This window comes from Cimex lectularius, unplaced genomic scaffold (assembly GCF_000648675.2).
Source record: "Cimex lectularius strain Harlan isolate CLEC.00 unplaced genomic scaffold, Clec_2.1 scaffold16, whole genome shotgun sequence".
In the NCBI taxonomy this organism is placed as follows: domain Eukaryota; kingdom Metazoa; phylum Arthropoda; class Insecta; order Hemiptera; family Cimicidae; genus Cimex; species Cimex lectularius.
In genome coordinates, this window is record NW_019392679.1 from 2,115,955 (window position 1) to 2,133,113 (window position 17,159).

General features: G+C 36.6%; 1 protein-coding gene across 6 annotated transcripts in view; it reads left to right on the plus strand.

The window, feature by feature from the left end:
• The window catches only part of LOC106661460 (inactive ubiquitin carboxyl-terminal hydrolase MINDY-4B), a 52,607-nt gene that overhangs the window by 21,206 nt on the left and 14,242 nt on the right, over positions 1 to 17,159 (plus strand). Inside the window, exon 1 of one of the 6 annotated variants that reach the window (XM_014384871.2) lies at positions 11,242 to 11,773. The exons of the other annotated variants lie outside the window; for them this stretch is intronic. The gene's annotated coding sequence lies outside the window, so the exon portion shown is untranslated. Of the gene's footprint in view, positions 1 to 11,241; positions 11,774 to 17,159 lie in introns of those variants that run through there. 6 annotated transcript variants of the gene reach the window in all.

The following is a 17,159-nucleotide window of genomic DNA, read 5'->3' on the forward strand; positions in this document are numbered from 1 at the left end:
AATGTACTTAAACGTTGGGAATGAATTATAATAACTAACCTCTCAAACGTAGAGGCTAGGAGAGTTGGGGAGGAATCTGTCGCTCGAAAAAGGTTACTTATACCTGCAGGGAGGAATCTGCCTCTTCCCCATAGGACAGTCAAACAACACAACAAAAAGGATATAAAAATAAAAATAAAGAATAAAGAAGGGGCAATACTTTGAACACATAAATCAACATTATAAACAGATGAATAAATAACACAATAACAGTAATAAATAAACCCTCATTTACATTTGAAAGCCTGTTCTACATTGTTTTTGAACATCTGTAGGGCCGAGGAGTTTTTTTAAATTACAACTACCTTCAAGAACGTAACAAGTAACAAGTAAGGTAATATGTACAAAATTAAAACCAAGAGTGGAGAAATCACTCATTAATATTACTCTTTAGTTTCTACCAGATCCCTTTTGCCGTTTTTGCAAAATAAAAGAATAAACGGCAAGGCACTACCTCGCAGAGTGTGATAGGTATGCTAGGTCTAGATTTGAAATCTTTGAAGGATAGGACATCCAGTAAATCACTCCCCGAGATTAAATGGTTCAAAATCTTGGGTTTGTGAATAGGTCCAAGAGATTTATGCACGACACGTGAGCCGACTAAGTCCCGTACCTTTTAGGGATGGGGTACGAGTCTACGAAGGAATTTAACCCCTCGGGTCTTTGTCACCCACCCTGCATAATATATTACTCTTAGTGACTGGGAGTTTTTGGTGGCCCTGACAAGGGCCGGTGTTGTTTGGAAGCGTAGCGTTGATACGATTCATCGAGGCCGGCACTGTGTGTGTGCGTGTGTGTTGTGTGTCTGTTGATAGAGAGAGCAGTCAGCCTGAGTCGGCTGACTTTACATCGGTTGAAGGGACTCTTGTGTAGCAGTTGGCTGAGGTCAGGGGTTTGCCTGTTGCCAAGTCGGCTATGTTGAAAACCAAGTTGTGGATAGCGCTGAGAGAACCCTGGCCATCGTCGTAGGTGCTTCTTTAGTGATAAACGAGACCTCGTCGGGTTGACGAGTCTGCTGTCGTTGTCGATTAGTGATTTGTGAGATCTCGTCGAGTAGACGAGTCTGGGGTGTGAGTGAGAGGTCATCGGGGTGATGATTCTGCTGTCGTTGTTGATTAATGAGATCTCGTCGAGTAAACGAGTCTGAGGGTGTGAGTGAGACCTCGTCGAGTAGACGAGTCTGGGGTGTGAGTGAGAGGTCATCGGGGTGATGATTCTGCTGTCGTTGTCGATTAGTGATTTGTGAGATCACATCGAGTAGACGAGTCTGGGGTGTGAGTGAGAGGTCGTCGGGGTGATGATTCTTCTGTCGTTGTGGATTAGTGATCAGTGAGATCTCGTCGAGTAGACGAGTCTGGGGTATGAGTGAAACCTCGTCGGGTTGATGAGTCTGAATCCAGTGGGGCAGTGCACCTGCTTATGTACGCACTGGTTTTTCTCTGATTCGCTGCAGAGTGTTGAACGAGACCATTCCAGAACCGGTAGAGACACCTAACGGTTACCGTGGTTCCCACTAAAACTCCAATGTTACTAAAATATTATCTGTTTAATTGATACTTGTGTCATTATAAGTTTCACTATCATCACCATGACTTCTTAAGAGATCTCGCGGCCATTGCCTCGTCAGTCGGCGCGGAGGGTTTGAGGGGATTCGCGGGATGCGAGGTTTCCGATGTGCTGATTTTCGGTAGTTGGGAGGTTTTTATGAAATTTGCGGTAACGGGAAGGATTTCATCTTGAATGAAACGGATATGTAAGTTTGTACGTGTAGATGTTCGATACATAAAATGGAGCATCTAGTATTTTTTCGTAGCATTAAGGTATGGGCAGTTGGAAACCGGGAGGGAAAACTTTTGCAGCGGTTTGACCTCCAATTCATTGCCTTGCAGCTTTATATCTCGAGCAGTTGGGAAGTAGTGCACAAAGGCATCTCCCAACTTGAAAGGTGTTAACATATTTTGTAAGGGTGCGAAATTGGTACACAAACAACCCTGGTGGGGACCTTCATCCCCGGGAGATAAGAAAAAGCGGGGAGAAGGGCATTGTGTGACTGGACACGAGCGAGTCGACAACGTTGAGCCAAATCCTTTATTTCTCTGTAAATTCCTGAATCCTTGTTCCTTCAGGGAGTGTGCCCGCTCCTTCTTTTAATTAAACGTATTTGTAAATTGTATTTCATTAAAAATTGATCTAAGGTTGAAATTGTGTTGTTTTTGAACAATTCAAAATTTATGCCGGGATAAATTGCTGCATTAGCTAATATATTTTCCTAACTAAAATCTTGTTTATAGCGGTCCGCGATGGGATATAAGTCTACGAGAAAATTGAAGATTGTTTCCGAATCATATGGCTTAAATTTTCTTATATTTGAGAGCCTATTTTCCAATCATGGAATTTCGTTATTTTTAAACTTGGAATTCCACTGTGTACTCCCCATTGGTTTTAAAAACTTATTTATCGCAAAGTTCAAACTGGAGGATGAGGGATACACTGAATCTTTACATTCTGGGTAATTACCCTCGGATTCCATAATGTCCTCCTCTTCTGATTTTGATTTTTTGGCTTCTCCATGGGCTAAAAAGGACAGCTTCTCTTGCCTTTTGTTAAGGATTTTTTTGACTCGCGTTTTAAACGGGTCGATATCATTGATTCATACTTTTTTACTAATTCTCCCACATGAGGCCTTAATTGTGCCCTAATCTTCCAGGGGGAATTTAGCAACACTTGTGACATTGTGTCCCTAATTGAGGTCAAATAAAAGGAATTTTTCGATAGCTCCAACGCTTTTGCCAGAGTTTGTGTGATTTCATTCTTTTCCTGATCAATAAGCTGATCTTGTATCAGGTCCTGACTTCCTTTGGCGTACAGGTTTGCTCCTGTTCTGCCATGTTTGCCGCAGGAATACTGAGTTTGTCAGCTATTTTTTAAATCCCTAGCCGGCAAACTTCAAAAAACGCTCTGCTACCAATTATATTGTTAGTCGTCTCAATGGACCGTCAGTCTCCGACTGAACAATTCTAAGTTTTTTCCAAAAGGAAAACACGACCCGGGAAAAGGGAAATATCCAACCACACACGTAAAATAAAAATGTATAATTTGACCTTATGAAATCTGATAAAAAGCTATATTTACAAAAAATGCCGTGTGATAGAATCTAACTAAAAAAATGTCTTGTTAACAAAAAATAAAGAATTCCTCTTAAGAAGGAGAAGAAACAACACAATTTCAACCTTAGATCAATTTTTAAAGAAATACGATTTAAAAATACGTTTAATTAAAAGAAGGAGCGGGCACACTCCCTGAAGGAACAAGGATTCAGGAATTTACAGAGAAATAAAGGATTTGGCTCACCGTTGTCGACTCGCTCGTGTCCAGTCACACAATGCCCTTCTCCCCGCTTTTTCTTATCTCCCGGGGATGAAGGTCCCCACCAGGGTTGTTTGTAAACCAATTTTGCACCCTTACAAAATATGTGAACACCTTTCAAGTTGGGAGATGCCCTTTGTGCACTACTTCCCAACTGTTCGAGATATAAAGCTGAATGAATTGGAGGTCAAACCGCTTCAAAATTTTTCTTTAAAATACAATGCAAAGTATTCAAGATATTTGTAGTATTTAGTGACCGTTAATTAATGATTATTTGGCGATCGTGAGATGCGGTCTGGTGTGATGTAGGTTTCAGATAAACATTTTCTTTATTGTGCCAACGTTTCGATGTTTATTTAGATCATCTTCAGAGTTCAAAGTGTATCTTTTCTGCGTAGAGGTGTCAAGGTTGTGTGTCGTGTTGAGGTATTTCGTTCTTCTCGTGTAGAAGAGATATGTAGATAGATATAGATATGTAGATATAGTTTCAGGGTATAGTATTTTCTTATCTCCCGAGGAAGAAGGTCCCCACCAGGGTTGTTTGAGTACCAATTTTGCACCCTTAAGGTGCCCCTACACTATCAAGCGGCTTGATCAAATGCTTGAACCTCCGATTGCGATTTCCTCAACCTTGATCCATCACGGCATAGGAGGATAAGTAAGCAACTGTAGACCATAGAGGCCATGCAGGCCCAATCTTGGCCCAAGTGTTGGACCATTCGTTGGCACAATGTCTGGGGCCAAGCCCATGGCCACCGTGATGGCACATGATAGCCATCTCGGTGCAATGCGTTGGCTGGTCATGGCCTATAGAGTAGGGGCTGTAAGGCCCGAGCTTTCCTGCCAATGGGAGCTAGTAGTCGAGAAAAATCGCGATTTTAAGTAATTCAAATGAACCAACAGAACTATGTGCCTTCTCACATGTTTACTTACTCTTTCAAGTAGTTAAACTAAACATCTCTAACATGTTGGTTCAAACCAAACAACATAAATTTTGCCGTAAAGTTATGTTAAGTGTGGTGATTATAATACATACATATAATATAACATATAAAGCAATCATCACATTCCACACATCGAACATTTATACATCATCTAATTTTTCAACAATTGGTGGGCGGAGCAAAATAACAAACTCCCCCAAACGCAGTTTGGTTTTCGGAGAAATAGGTCTGTCGTAGATGCACAATTAATATTAGTAATGGACATACAAATTTCCCTGTCTCACAATAAAACTGTATTGGCACTGTTCTTGGATGTGAGTGGGGCATATGATAATGTTAATCTCCATATTCTGCCTCTTAAGTTAAAAAACCTGGGTTTGCCCAACTTATTCATAACAAATATTATGTCTCTAATAACTGATAAAAAAATTTATTTCAAAATAAACAAAAATGGCAATCTTATAGGGCCAAAGACTCCCACAAGGAGGTGTACTTAGCCCTATTTTATACGCTTTATATGTCTCGGACTTAACTGAAATAATTCCTGAAGGAATTAAAATAGTGCAGTATGCTGATGACATATGTATTTATTCAGCAGGCGATTCTTTAAGCGATTGTATGAACAGTTTGGTCAGTTTCGTCCCTATTCTAAACGACTGGTTAAACAAAAATGGACTAGAAATATCCAAAATCTGTTTTATGCCCATTTACTAGGAAAAGAAAAATTGATATATCAAAAAGTGTGAAAATAGGGAACTATGAATTCCCAGTAAAATTTCAGGTTAAATTTTTAGGCTTAACTTTAGACCGAAAATTGTCCTGGAAAGCTCACATTAAGACAATATTAAACAAGGGGGAAAAACTATATAACATAATTCGCAGTTTTACAGGAGCCAAATGGGGAATTGATCCAGCAATAGGGTTACTTTTTTACAAATCTTCTATAAGATCGGTATTAGATTTTGGTTTGATCGTATATGGACAGGCGTCAGATACTGACTTGAGAAAATTGCAAACCTTTAACAATAAATGTATAAGAAGAATCCTGGGATTACTACCAAGTACGCCAAAAGTAGTCCTTTCTGCAGAAGCAGGAGAACCCCCTCTAACAATCAGAATACAAAAATTAGCCTTAAATAAATTAATAAATTTACAACATTTGGATAGTGCTCTTCTGCCAAGAATCTCATTGTTGACCGAGCTAGTCCAGACAGAACAGTATTGGAGGAAAAAGAAACTTCCACCTATAGTGGGGGCTTTTTTATCAAGTGTACCCGATATTTTCCAAATGTATAAAAATCAGCTCCATCCGGTGTATCAACTAGAATATCAAAAAGCCATTAGCTCTCTGAATACCATTTATTTACAGGATTATTCAAAATATCCTGCACATATTTCAAATAAGTTATTCGTAGAAGAGGTGAATCATCGTAGACCAGATCATCACTGGATCTTTACGGATGGGTCGGTAATGAACGGAAAAGTAGGTCGTGCCATTTATGATCCAGTAAGTAAATTTTATAGAAAATTCTCGCTTCCTCCAACATTGTCTATTTTCTCGGCAGAAATGTATGCGCTTTTAAAAGCTTTAGATTATATAGATTCGTTAGTAGAATCAAAATTCTGTGTTTTCACAGACAGTAGAAGCACAGTGACACAGATAGAAAAGTTTTCCCCAAAGGCTAACTGCGATTACTTAGTTTCAGAAACAATTAGTAAAGCGACTTGGAGCTCAAAAATAAGTTAGTAACCATAAGTTGGTGTCGAAGCCATTGTGGAGTGGTCTTCAACGAGACGGTGGACAAGTTGGCAAAAGAGGCGACGACAAATGGAGAGGTCCAAAACATCCAGATTCCTAACAGCGACATAAAACGAGTACTTTCGGAAAAATGGACAAATGAATGGAAACATTGGTATAAAAATGATAGCGCTGGTTTCTTTTTTAAAACGTTGGTCCCAGAAACCCGACTCCACCCCTGGGTACAATGAAAGGAAGTAAGGCATTTTTCTCAACAATAATGAGAATACGGTCCAATCATAGCATGTGTACCTAAATAGAATTGGTTTAAGACCCTCCCCTAATTGTGAGACGTGTGATGAGCCGGAAACAATGCAACATATTGTATTGCATTGCCCGAAACATGAAAGTCCGAGAAATATGATGCTAAATTGTATATATAGATGTACGGAAGTAGAAAAGCCATTCAATTTTAATTCCTTAATAGCATCAGAAAAAGAAATAGTTTTTAAAATATTGTATAAATTTCTAAAAGAAGCGAGTGTTGAAGCATAAAACAAAGGAATCCTCATAGTAATCAGTAATTCTATAGTAAATTGGCTTATGCAAATAAAGGCAAGGCCTTTAAAAAAAAGAAAAAAAAATTTCAACAATACCCCCGTCTATATTATCCTGAAAGGATGATCTGGCCGAACCATTTCCAACGTTTTTTCTCAACGTCGGCTCCTTTCACCTCAAAGAAGCCGACTTCTCATATAAAAATGTCTTTCTGTACCGACTTTCTTCCCCACCCTCCAACGTATATAAACGAAAAAGAGCAATGTCTCACTGGCACACTCAACACGATACACAAGAATGGCACAATTACGCAGAAAACAAACACTTTGAGTGAGTAGAAATACTTTGATTGAGTCTACAATTTCTAGCATTGTATAAATTCACTTTTTCTACATCCTACATGTATTTGTTAAATGTAAACAATGTTTGTAAATCCCAGGCCCGAACATTTGCACGATAAAGAAAATGTTTTTCTAAACCTACATCACACCAGATCGCATCTCACGATCTCCGAATAGTTATGTTTTATCTAGAAAAGCAATCAATCATCAATGACTGATTTATACTGAGAGGCGCAATTGAAAATCAATCTCTATTCAAGCAAATTTTGCGGTTAGTGGATAACATTTCTCCTGGGATTTGAAAAGTTCAACTTCATTTTGATTGGCAGTTGTTCATATTTACATTCAAGCAAGTTCTTCAGAAAAATTCTATACGATCTTCTCGTACATAAGACAAGGCAATAGTTTTTTTTTTAAAGGAAAATACCAGAGGGTTAGAATCGTTGTATACTCGAGCAAATTGGAATGGTCAACAACCCTTCTAAAGTTGCCGTACTTCTCAAGGAAAGACGATTGAAGAGGCCCCGCGGTCGTTAAGGTGCCCTTACACTATCAAATGCTTGAACCTCCGATTGATGGGAGCTTCAAGCGTGCTTCAATCAACCCTTCAATCTTTCGGTCAAAACTCCCTCGACCCTCATCAGCGGAAGCCGTGAAGTGGAGCAGTGCGTTTCGCTGTTTGATTTTTTGTTTTGTTTCGGTGCTGAATGGTTTCAAATACAGATTTGGGCTTCCTAGTCTTAACATTGGTTGCCCTGAAGCAGAAAAAACAGCAAAAGATAAAACGACGGTGGGCTAAGGGTACAAACTGAGAAACTGCTTCATTCAAGAACATCTACTAAACTTTCTGTGTGAATCGGAACCAGAGGACTACAGGAACTTTTTGAGAATGGACCAAGAAAGTTTTGATTATCTACTGGAGTGGAGACGCCATGACTTCCACCGAGTGAGTGACGCAATGCTTGATGAAAATTGCCCTACACTATCAAGCCGCTTGATCATCTGCTTGAGTCATTCAAACTTCCTATCAATCACCATCAATGCTTGCTTCAAGCGTCAATCAGGTTTGTACACTATCAATCACGCTTGATACAATCGATTTACTCAAGCATTTGATCAAGCCGCTTGTTAGTGTAGGGGCACCTTTACAATTTCATCAATCGACGTGCCGTTCGCAAGCTCACGTTTGTTTTCTTTTTAAAAATCATTTAACACAGGAAAACTCTCCACTCTTCCTTCTCAAGATTCAACACAAAACTGGATTTTTCTTTTGAAGGCGTGAACTTTGTCATTAGCATCGAAAGTTGTGATACTCTTCCCTTGCAAAGAAAGACTCAATGCATTCATTTTAATTGAAATATCTGATTTTTCAGTACACATTATTGTTAATTTTTATTTGTTCATTCTACGTTAATATTTGTAATTATTAATTTTTCTGGAATTCGCCGCAGACCACAGTTTGAGAAGCCATGATGTAGGACGATGATGATACTGGAAGTGGGGGGTTTGGTATGCCATAATCATTGGAGTTGGTGGCTTATTAAACTTCTAGTTATTTAGTTCAATTCAACATTTGGGATACAATTAATTAAGGTTTTTAGTTGAGATGAAAAAAAGTTAATGGCGCGAGAGGGATTCGAACCCACGACCTTCGGCTAGATACGGGTTGAGATGGGGAGTTGATGTCCGAGTGGATCGAGGTCACGATAGCTCAGGTGGTAGAGCAGCGGTGTATCTTGCCGAAGGTCGTGGGTTCGAATCCCTCTCGTGCCATTAACTTTTTTTCATCTCAACTAAAAACCTTAATTAATTGTAAAGTATTAATTGGTCAAGAGGACCACGAAATTAGTGAATTTGGGATTCAGTTGTAACCAACGGTAATTGCACTAAGTACTCAATACCCACCATGACAATTAGCTCAGTAGTGACCGGCTTTGTCTGTCACACCACGATATATCGTTAATCTGCAAAGTTCTAACAAGAGTTACTTTACTACGTAGAATTTTTTAAATAAAAATTGGTTCAGATTATTTTGATGTTTTTGGTTTAAAATTAAACATAGAAGTCGCGAATAAACAAATCAATATATGAAAGTATTAATGTGCCATGTATATGCAAAAATTATAAGAGGTCGAGCCTTCTGGAATTGAATTGGGCGAGTGAAACGTCATTTTCCAAGGGAATCGATGAAATTATTGCATGATTCCGCCCATTTGTCGGAAAACGTTCGGTGTAGAGTTGTGGAAAGCGCCTTTTTCACACAGTGTAAAAAAGATTTATTATCTCCGAATGTATGATGTTTAGGGAGGGGAAGTGATCAACAACAAATGTGCGGTGTCGTCTGTTCGAGGTTATTGATTCGGGGATGTGGTGAAAAGGATTAGAAAGGATCGATATGTAGCTTCTAAAAAAAGGAAGGATACACGATACAGTCCCACGAGGAAAACGTTTTGTAGTACAATTGAGAAAGTACAAATAGTCAAGATCTTTTATAACTTGGATATAATGAAGAGACAAGAAGGCAGATGAAAATGATTGGAACCGACCGAACCATAGGTTCATTACCAAGCAGATCTCAGAAAAAGCTCACAAGAGAAATATATTATCATTATATCATTACAATTTCGATAATGGTAGATATGAAAACAGATGGCTCAATGTGTGGTGATTAGTGATCGTTAGTCGATGATTTTTCAGAAATCGTGAGATGCGGTCTGGTGTGATGTAGGTTTCAGAAAAACATTCCCTTTATCGCGCCAACGTTTCGATCTTTATTGAGATCATCTTCAGGGCTCAAAGTTTTTGTTTTCTTGCGTGTCGTGTTGCGAGTACGAATGGCACTCACAACATTTTTATTTTCAATTCAGAACAAAATGCTGTGATAGTCACTAGGTATAACCATCTAAGCTGCACTCACTTATAGTGGGCTTAGGAGAAACCACCGTAATTCTTGTGAGTCAGTTTGGCGCATCTAAAAGTTTCGTTGAGATCATTCTTGACAAAATAAAAAATAAAAATAAAAAAACCAAGAAGACAGTTGGAGATTTCGTGGTAACCAATGGTAATTGCTCTAATTCCTCAATATTCACCACCACAAAGAGCCTTACAGTGACCAGATTTTTGCATCTGTCCACACCATGGTATATAATCAAACTGCAAGATTAAACCTAATTTAGTCATAAAAGTCATAAACATGTTTTTGTCGTGGGGGTGAAAGGTTAGAACAAGGTTAAATTTGCTACTCGTTCGTCAATGTTGTCAAATATCTTCGAATTGCGCATAATTACATTTTTTTATTGCTAACTTCCTGTGATTCAAGCAATAAAATCAAATCCATTTGATTTATCATTATAATTAGTTTAATTTTTTCTGTGTATTATTTACCTGGAAAATGCCGAATCTCTGATCCACTCTGTTTACTTTATTTATCGTGTAGTTGCTCGTACGTTCAGCGAGACACGCCCCTTGAGAAAAAAGAAAGCAAAAAATAAAACTGCAACATTATGGTTTGATGTATTGTTTCATGATATTAAATTTTTTATTTAGATATTTACATTTTGTCAAATAGCCTTAAATATGTATATGACATTAGGCTCAAAATGCATAGGCAATAAAATCGATCATGGGTTCGAATCCCGCTCGTGACACTAACTTTTTTATCTCAATTTAAAGCCTTAATTAATTTTTAAATAAAGTTATTCCGGTTTTTGGATAAATTTTCTTCCTAACTATCATAAATAAATAATTTGTATAAAAAGGCATGCATTTTTCATCACGTTTAATTTGATTTATATTAAAATAAGAATTGTAATTGATATAACGACAAAATTACATATACATAGTTTGAAAAAATCTACAAAATATATGAATGTGGGCGTTCTTACGCTACTCGACCAAAATGGTGGAATTTTATGAGCAAAACTGTGTAATAAATTGTTAGTTTAATTCATTATATCAAAAAATGGTATTCCGGTGTTTTGATCAATTTTCTACGAAGCCATTAAAATTCATTTTTTTTTTGGTTTATATTAAAATAAGTATGTTGTAATTAATATAACGACAATAATACACCTAGTTTGAATAAAAATATGAGTGCCCGGTTCTTTTATCTTCGACTGTACTCGATGCGACCAGACGAAAATGTGGACAGTGGGGATCGCAGAGCGAAGAGTAGGGTGGGTAGCGTTGCAGAGCATCGGGCAGATGTGCACTGAGGTAATACAACCTTATAAAAAATTGGACTTCGGATTTGCGGCGAGTAGCATCGGGTAGCGTCGCTTTAGTCAAGTCCCAGTTCTTTCCCAATCGGTAGATACTGTAGTTCTTTAAACCTTACGTTTTGATCCAGGAGACTAACACCGAAGATAGTAAAATGACGTTTTGTTAACTTTCGTTCAGTACGTTTCGTGATATGCTAGAAGGAGAATCAAATAGCTTGACATACATTTTGCGACTTGTTCAAGTCCAAGGGCAAGGGATCGTCGAGACGCGAGAAAGGCGTAACCGCCTCTTTAGCGATATTAAACATATGACAGGGTTTTAATATTAAGCTCATCTGCATGTGGAAGCCGTCGGGGAGGTGAAACGTTTGCACGCTTTACAGCCTTGCACGGTCGGAAAGCTGTCTATCTCCCGTTTGACATCTCACGTTAACTCAAATCTGAAACGGTTCGTGGACGCCCTTTATATACATTGTGTTTTCGGGATGGCCAATAGTACTGAAGGAAATAGGGAAGACCAAGCTCAGATCGGTGGAGGCGTGTTTAAAATTGTTAAAAAGTTACGCAGTGAGTATTCATTTTGGAAATTTATTACGATCCCGGTATGACATATACAAGAACACACTTAAAACCACTTAAGCCATGCGTATTCGGGTCGAACACGTAAACATGCGACACACTATGCACATTCCACGTGACATGCATGTCTCAGTCACACTGTCGTTTCTCCTGACGTCTTTTTTTCACATATTAACAACACGATATGAAAACTACTCATAATTGAGGTTCTTTCGGCTCAATTGTTATTATAATAGTTGGAATGGTTATATAGATATACTTTACATTTATACAAATAGTCAATATTATGAGAAAAACTGTTAGCATACCTCTTGAAGGTTCGTCTTGAAGGTTATTGGACATATACTGCAGCTTGGAATTTTATTTTTTAACAAAACGTTTTCGACTTCATGACATGCGTCCTCTTCAGTGTTAATTTACAATTTTCTATCCTATAAAAACCTTTTTATTTTCATTGGTTTTTAATCTTAAATATGGTATTAATAAAATTACATGTTCATACCAGTGCACTTTCCATCAATACGTAATCTTTTATTCATTTTTCTAATCTATTAATCTTATCAATCATGACCTCACTACTTTTTGATTATATTTTTATATACGTCTATAATATTATTATATTGTCCAAAACTTTTGTAAAAATCTTTTTGCCAATTTACATCATTATTATTTTCTTATATTTCGACCTCAACAGTTAATCTTATGATTCTTCCTTCTTGTAGGTGGGATAATAGGTCATCTCAAAAAACCACAACCAGTTTTTATCCACAACGTTTCGGATTTCTTTTAATCATTCCTCAGGTAACAAACGTTTTAATGTTCTAGTCTGAATAAGTACCACACTGGCTCTTTTTTAAAATAAATTGTTATAAAATATTAATGACTGACGACCACTTTTTTAACCATTGCGTTAACTCACCTGAGGAAGGATGAAAATAAATCCGAAACGTTGTAGATAAAAACTGGTTGTGGTTTTTTGAGATGACCTATTATCCCACCTTCAAGAAGGAAGAATCATAAGATTATTATTATTATTAGACACAAGTTTTCGAAAACGTCTAACGGCCTCTCGGAAATCTTCAGCACTAATTTAAGTTCAAAAATTGGAATTAAGGAAAAAAAGATGAAAAGTAAACAGTTTATTGCTTCAGAATTCAAACGAGAATGAATGAATATTTTAAATTCCGTAAAAAGTAAACATTGAAAAATCATTTATCCTTGTTTTGGATTAAGGATTAAGTGTAACTCTAATTGATATTCACAATTTAAAACATAGCATAAACAAATATTTATCGATAAAAACAATGAGACAAATGAAGGGCAGAATTTTCTTTTATCGAGAAAATTAAAAAAAATCAATTGGGTGGAATTTTTTGTCTGTCAGTGTATGAAAAAAACAGAAACGTGAAATGATTGTGACGCAAAAATTTGTAATCTATCATAGGGAAGATTAAAATAACCGGCTTTAGTTCAGCGTTACTGAATTGAGAAGAAACCACTCACTGGTAGGTACAGCTTGTGCTGGAACCTCATCAATGCCGGTTCTGATACATCCTTGTCACTGTCCAATTATTGCGAACTGCTTCAGTAGTTGTACTTTTGGAGATGGTGTATCTAAAGAAACACAGGAAATCTTGGAAAGTCACAACAGGGGGTTGATGCATGATAGGTCCATGGACGAAAATGTTGATTTGCTCAATATCCCAAGTCATAAGAAGAAGAAGAGATTGACACCAACCTATCAATTTCACCGAAGCAATCTTCAGGGATTCAACCTAAAGATTTCGCCGAATACCTTTAACTCAATAAACATGCCCACCAATAAGTTAACCTATCCTACCATATGGGCATGTATACTATATTTTACCTTCACTGTGTTCGCCAGCAGCCAAATACAAAATGGCGACGACGAACACCACTGAAGATAGGAGATATAAATTATAAAAGAAGGAAAGGGTGTTAAATGTTTCGGGACCATCAACATTTCCGATTGAATAAAGGATAAATGAACGTAAAACAAGAATAATGAAGGGAATTAACTCACTGCGTAGTAAGATCGCCGAGTGAAGCACGTGGCGGTCTACTCTGCCTACAAGATCGGTAGGCGATATGCAGATAATGCAGCGACCTTGGGCGAAGACTAGGCCAGTGCACCGGCCTGACTGCAGTAGCGGCGATGATGAAATCTAGTGGCGATGGCAGTGATGCAATGAAAGGAAGTTTCTCGGAGATGATGATGAGAGAGAAGGGTGGTACTTAGTATAAGGATGAAGAGGAGCGAGGGATGAATGATCTCAAGGGAATCAACGGAGATGTGGATATTAAAGGGAAATGGCGATGATAAATTTGGGACCATACCGTCGGGAGATGGGATGCACGCGGAGTTGAAAATCGTATGGCGATTTGAAAGTGGAATCCTTATTTTTTGTTTTTTGTTTTTGCTGTTTTTCGGTGTAAACCTTTTACAGCGTTTGCTTTTATTTTATTTTTTTTATTTATCACATTATTTGTTTTAATAAATTTCTAAATTAATAATTTTTTTTCAACTACAACAGGTCTCCTTACACAGATTTTTAGCCGTTATAATTATAATTATAATCTAACGTTTCCGGGATGGACCGCTGGGCGGCGATCCGGTTTTACAGGGATTTTTTTCCCTGAGAGGTTTTATAACATTTTTAAAGAGAATTTTTGGCGGTTAGAACATTTTTAAACAATATAAATAGACTATTTTGACTAGTAATCAAAACATGAGCACAATGAAACAATTAAATAAAAAGATTGTTAAATAGATATTTCTAGCTTAAATAAACCCGTTAGAACTATATACCTTTATAAATCTAAACAAACATTTCATATAAATTATTTAAATATATACATTATAACTTAGACTAGATATTTCATATAAGTAATTTAATTGTATACTCTTATAAACATGAGAAATGAAAACAAAATAAATAACTTAATTTACTAAAACATGCTAGCTTAAATAACCTTAACGGACTATATACGTTTATAACTTTAAATATAACTTCTCAAATATATAATTTAACTATGTACATATATATATAACATAAAAAACAAGACATTTCATTTAAATAATTTGATTATATACATACACAGTTATTAATAAAATGATAATATTGACTAAGAAATTAACATAGTGATCATAAAAACATATGAATAACAAACTTAATTAAAAAATATTACTAGTATTAAGTAATACTACCAATTTAAATACATGATTAAACCATATACATTTATTTTTAAACTACCATTTTAAATAAATTATTTAACTATATACTTTCATAATTTACACAATCAGTTCAAATAAATAGTTCACTAAGAGTAATTAAATTTGTATATTGAAGTTCTTTATTTGCATACATAAAATTAAAAGCCCTTGTGGGAATTTTTTATTATCGATGATTTTCATTTTGATTTTGTGAATTGTGTTTAGTTTTTTTTTTCATAGACATACTTTATAAACTCTTTATAATTGTGTTTATTCTTTGTCAGTTCTACCGATTTACTTTCATCATCTATTTTTGTTTTTATTTCCATTTCTAGTATTATTCTTTTATGGTTATAAATTTCGCATTTCGTCACAGTATGCTCAGCACTTTTTATTTCCCCACATTGGCATAAATTGGTGTTTTTTAACTTGTAATTATATAAATATTTATTAAATTCTCCATGCCCTATTAAAAACTGGGTAGTAATATAATTTGGTTGAATAAAATTCCCGTTTTTGATTCTTGATTTAATGCATGGCAAGAATTTATAAGCAGTTCGCCTTTTTATGCTTGCACTCCATCTTGCTTGCCATTTTGTTATAATTTCGTTTTGTAATTCTTTAATTTTTTCACTATAATTATTGCATGCTGTTTTCCTTAATTTGTGAATTGAAACTGGAATCCGCGAAGATTCGTGATGCGATGAAAGTTTAAGAAAACGGCGATCTTATGCGGTGGTTAATTAGTATTGTGAACACCTAGGGTCGATAAGGCGATTTGAGGTGTGTTCACTTCGAGAGCTGGCGGAGAAGACATCCAAAAAGGCTGGACGGGACGGGTTTTTGACGAAAAAGGAGGGAAGCGTGTTGTGATTGGTGGATTTTGAGAAGAGGGGTCGTTGATAGAGGGGTACAGTGTACGTCACAAATCGAACACATTGTGATCATGATATGTTGTGTTTGTTTAATTAGCTATAAGAAATTAGAAAGATATGTACTCTTAAATTTTATGAAAAATAATGTTGATATAGAAAGTGAAGTAAATTTAGTACCCCAGGGGAGGAGTTATGTGAAATTATCTGTTTACAACGCTTAGATGAAGGTGTCATGCCTAGTGTTGTAGTCAGCACCCCTCCCATGAGACCTACTTATTTAATTCTGTGTTTTTAATTATGATTCCTTGCCTAGATCTTGACGAGAGTACATCGTTAAATTAGGTTAAACTTATTCTTGTACCTTCAAATATTTTTTTTTTTTTAAGGAATCCTCAGTTGTTTATTTAACTTTATATATATATTATGATACATTTTTTTAAATTATTATTTTTACGCCAACTCACGTGATTCTTTTTTTTTGTGTGTTTTACATTTTACAAGACCAAGGACCAGAAGGGAATGCCCTTGTGGCTTTGGCTCTTTTTAGTTTTTCTTTCTTCCTTCCTTCCTTGCGCCATTGCCTCTAAATCTAATTACGGCGTGGGTAGGCGTGTATGGACGGTAAAATTAAAAAACTTATTTATGAACTAAACGTACGTCCATTTATAACTTATGGTGCTCCCAATCGGGGAAATATTCTAAAACCGATTTTGCTAGGCTCCAGGTAGTTCAAAATGCTGCTCTAAGAATTATTGGAGGGTTTCCACGTTGTGCTCCGACAGACTGTGGCATGTAAATACCTATTTAATTAACCCACATGTATAAAGTAATAATAAATTTTTACAATTCATGCATTAAAAGCCCATTTGTACAAATAATTACAATTAATTAGGTTTTTAGTTGAGATAAAAAAGTCAATGGCACGAGCGGGATTCGAACCCACGATCTTCGGCTAGATACGCCGCTGCTCTACCACTTGAGTTGAAAAATGGCAAAAAGGAGGGAAAACTCATAAGGTGGGGTTGAGATAGGAAGTTGGTGTCCGAGTGGATCGAGGTCACGATAACTCAAATACCCCGGTTAAAGATTGAACTAAATTAAAAAATCACAATTAATTAAGGTTTTTAGTTGCGATAAAAAAGTCAATGGCACGTGCGGGATCCGAACCCACGATCTTCGGCTAGATACGCCGCTGCTCTACCACTTGAGCTATCGTGACCTCGATCCGCTCGGACATTAACTTCCCATCTCAACCGCACTTTTT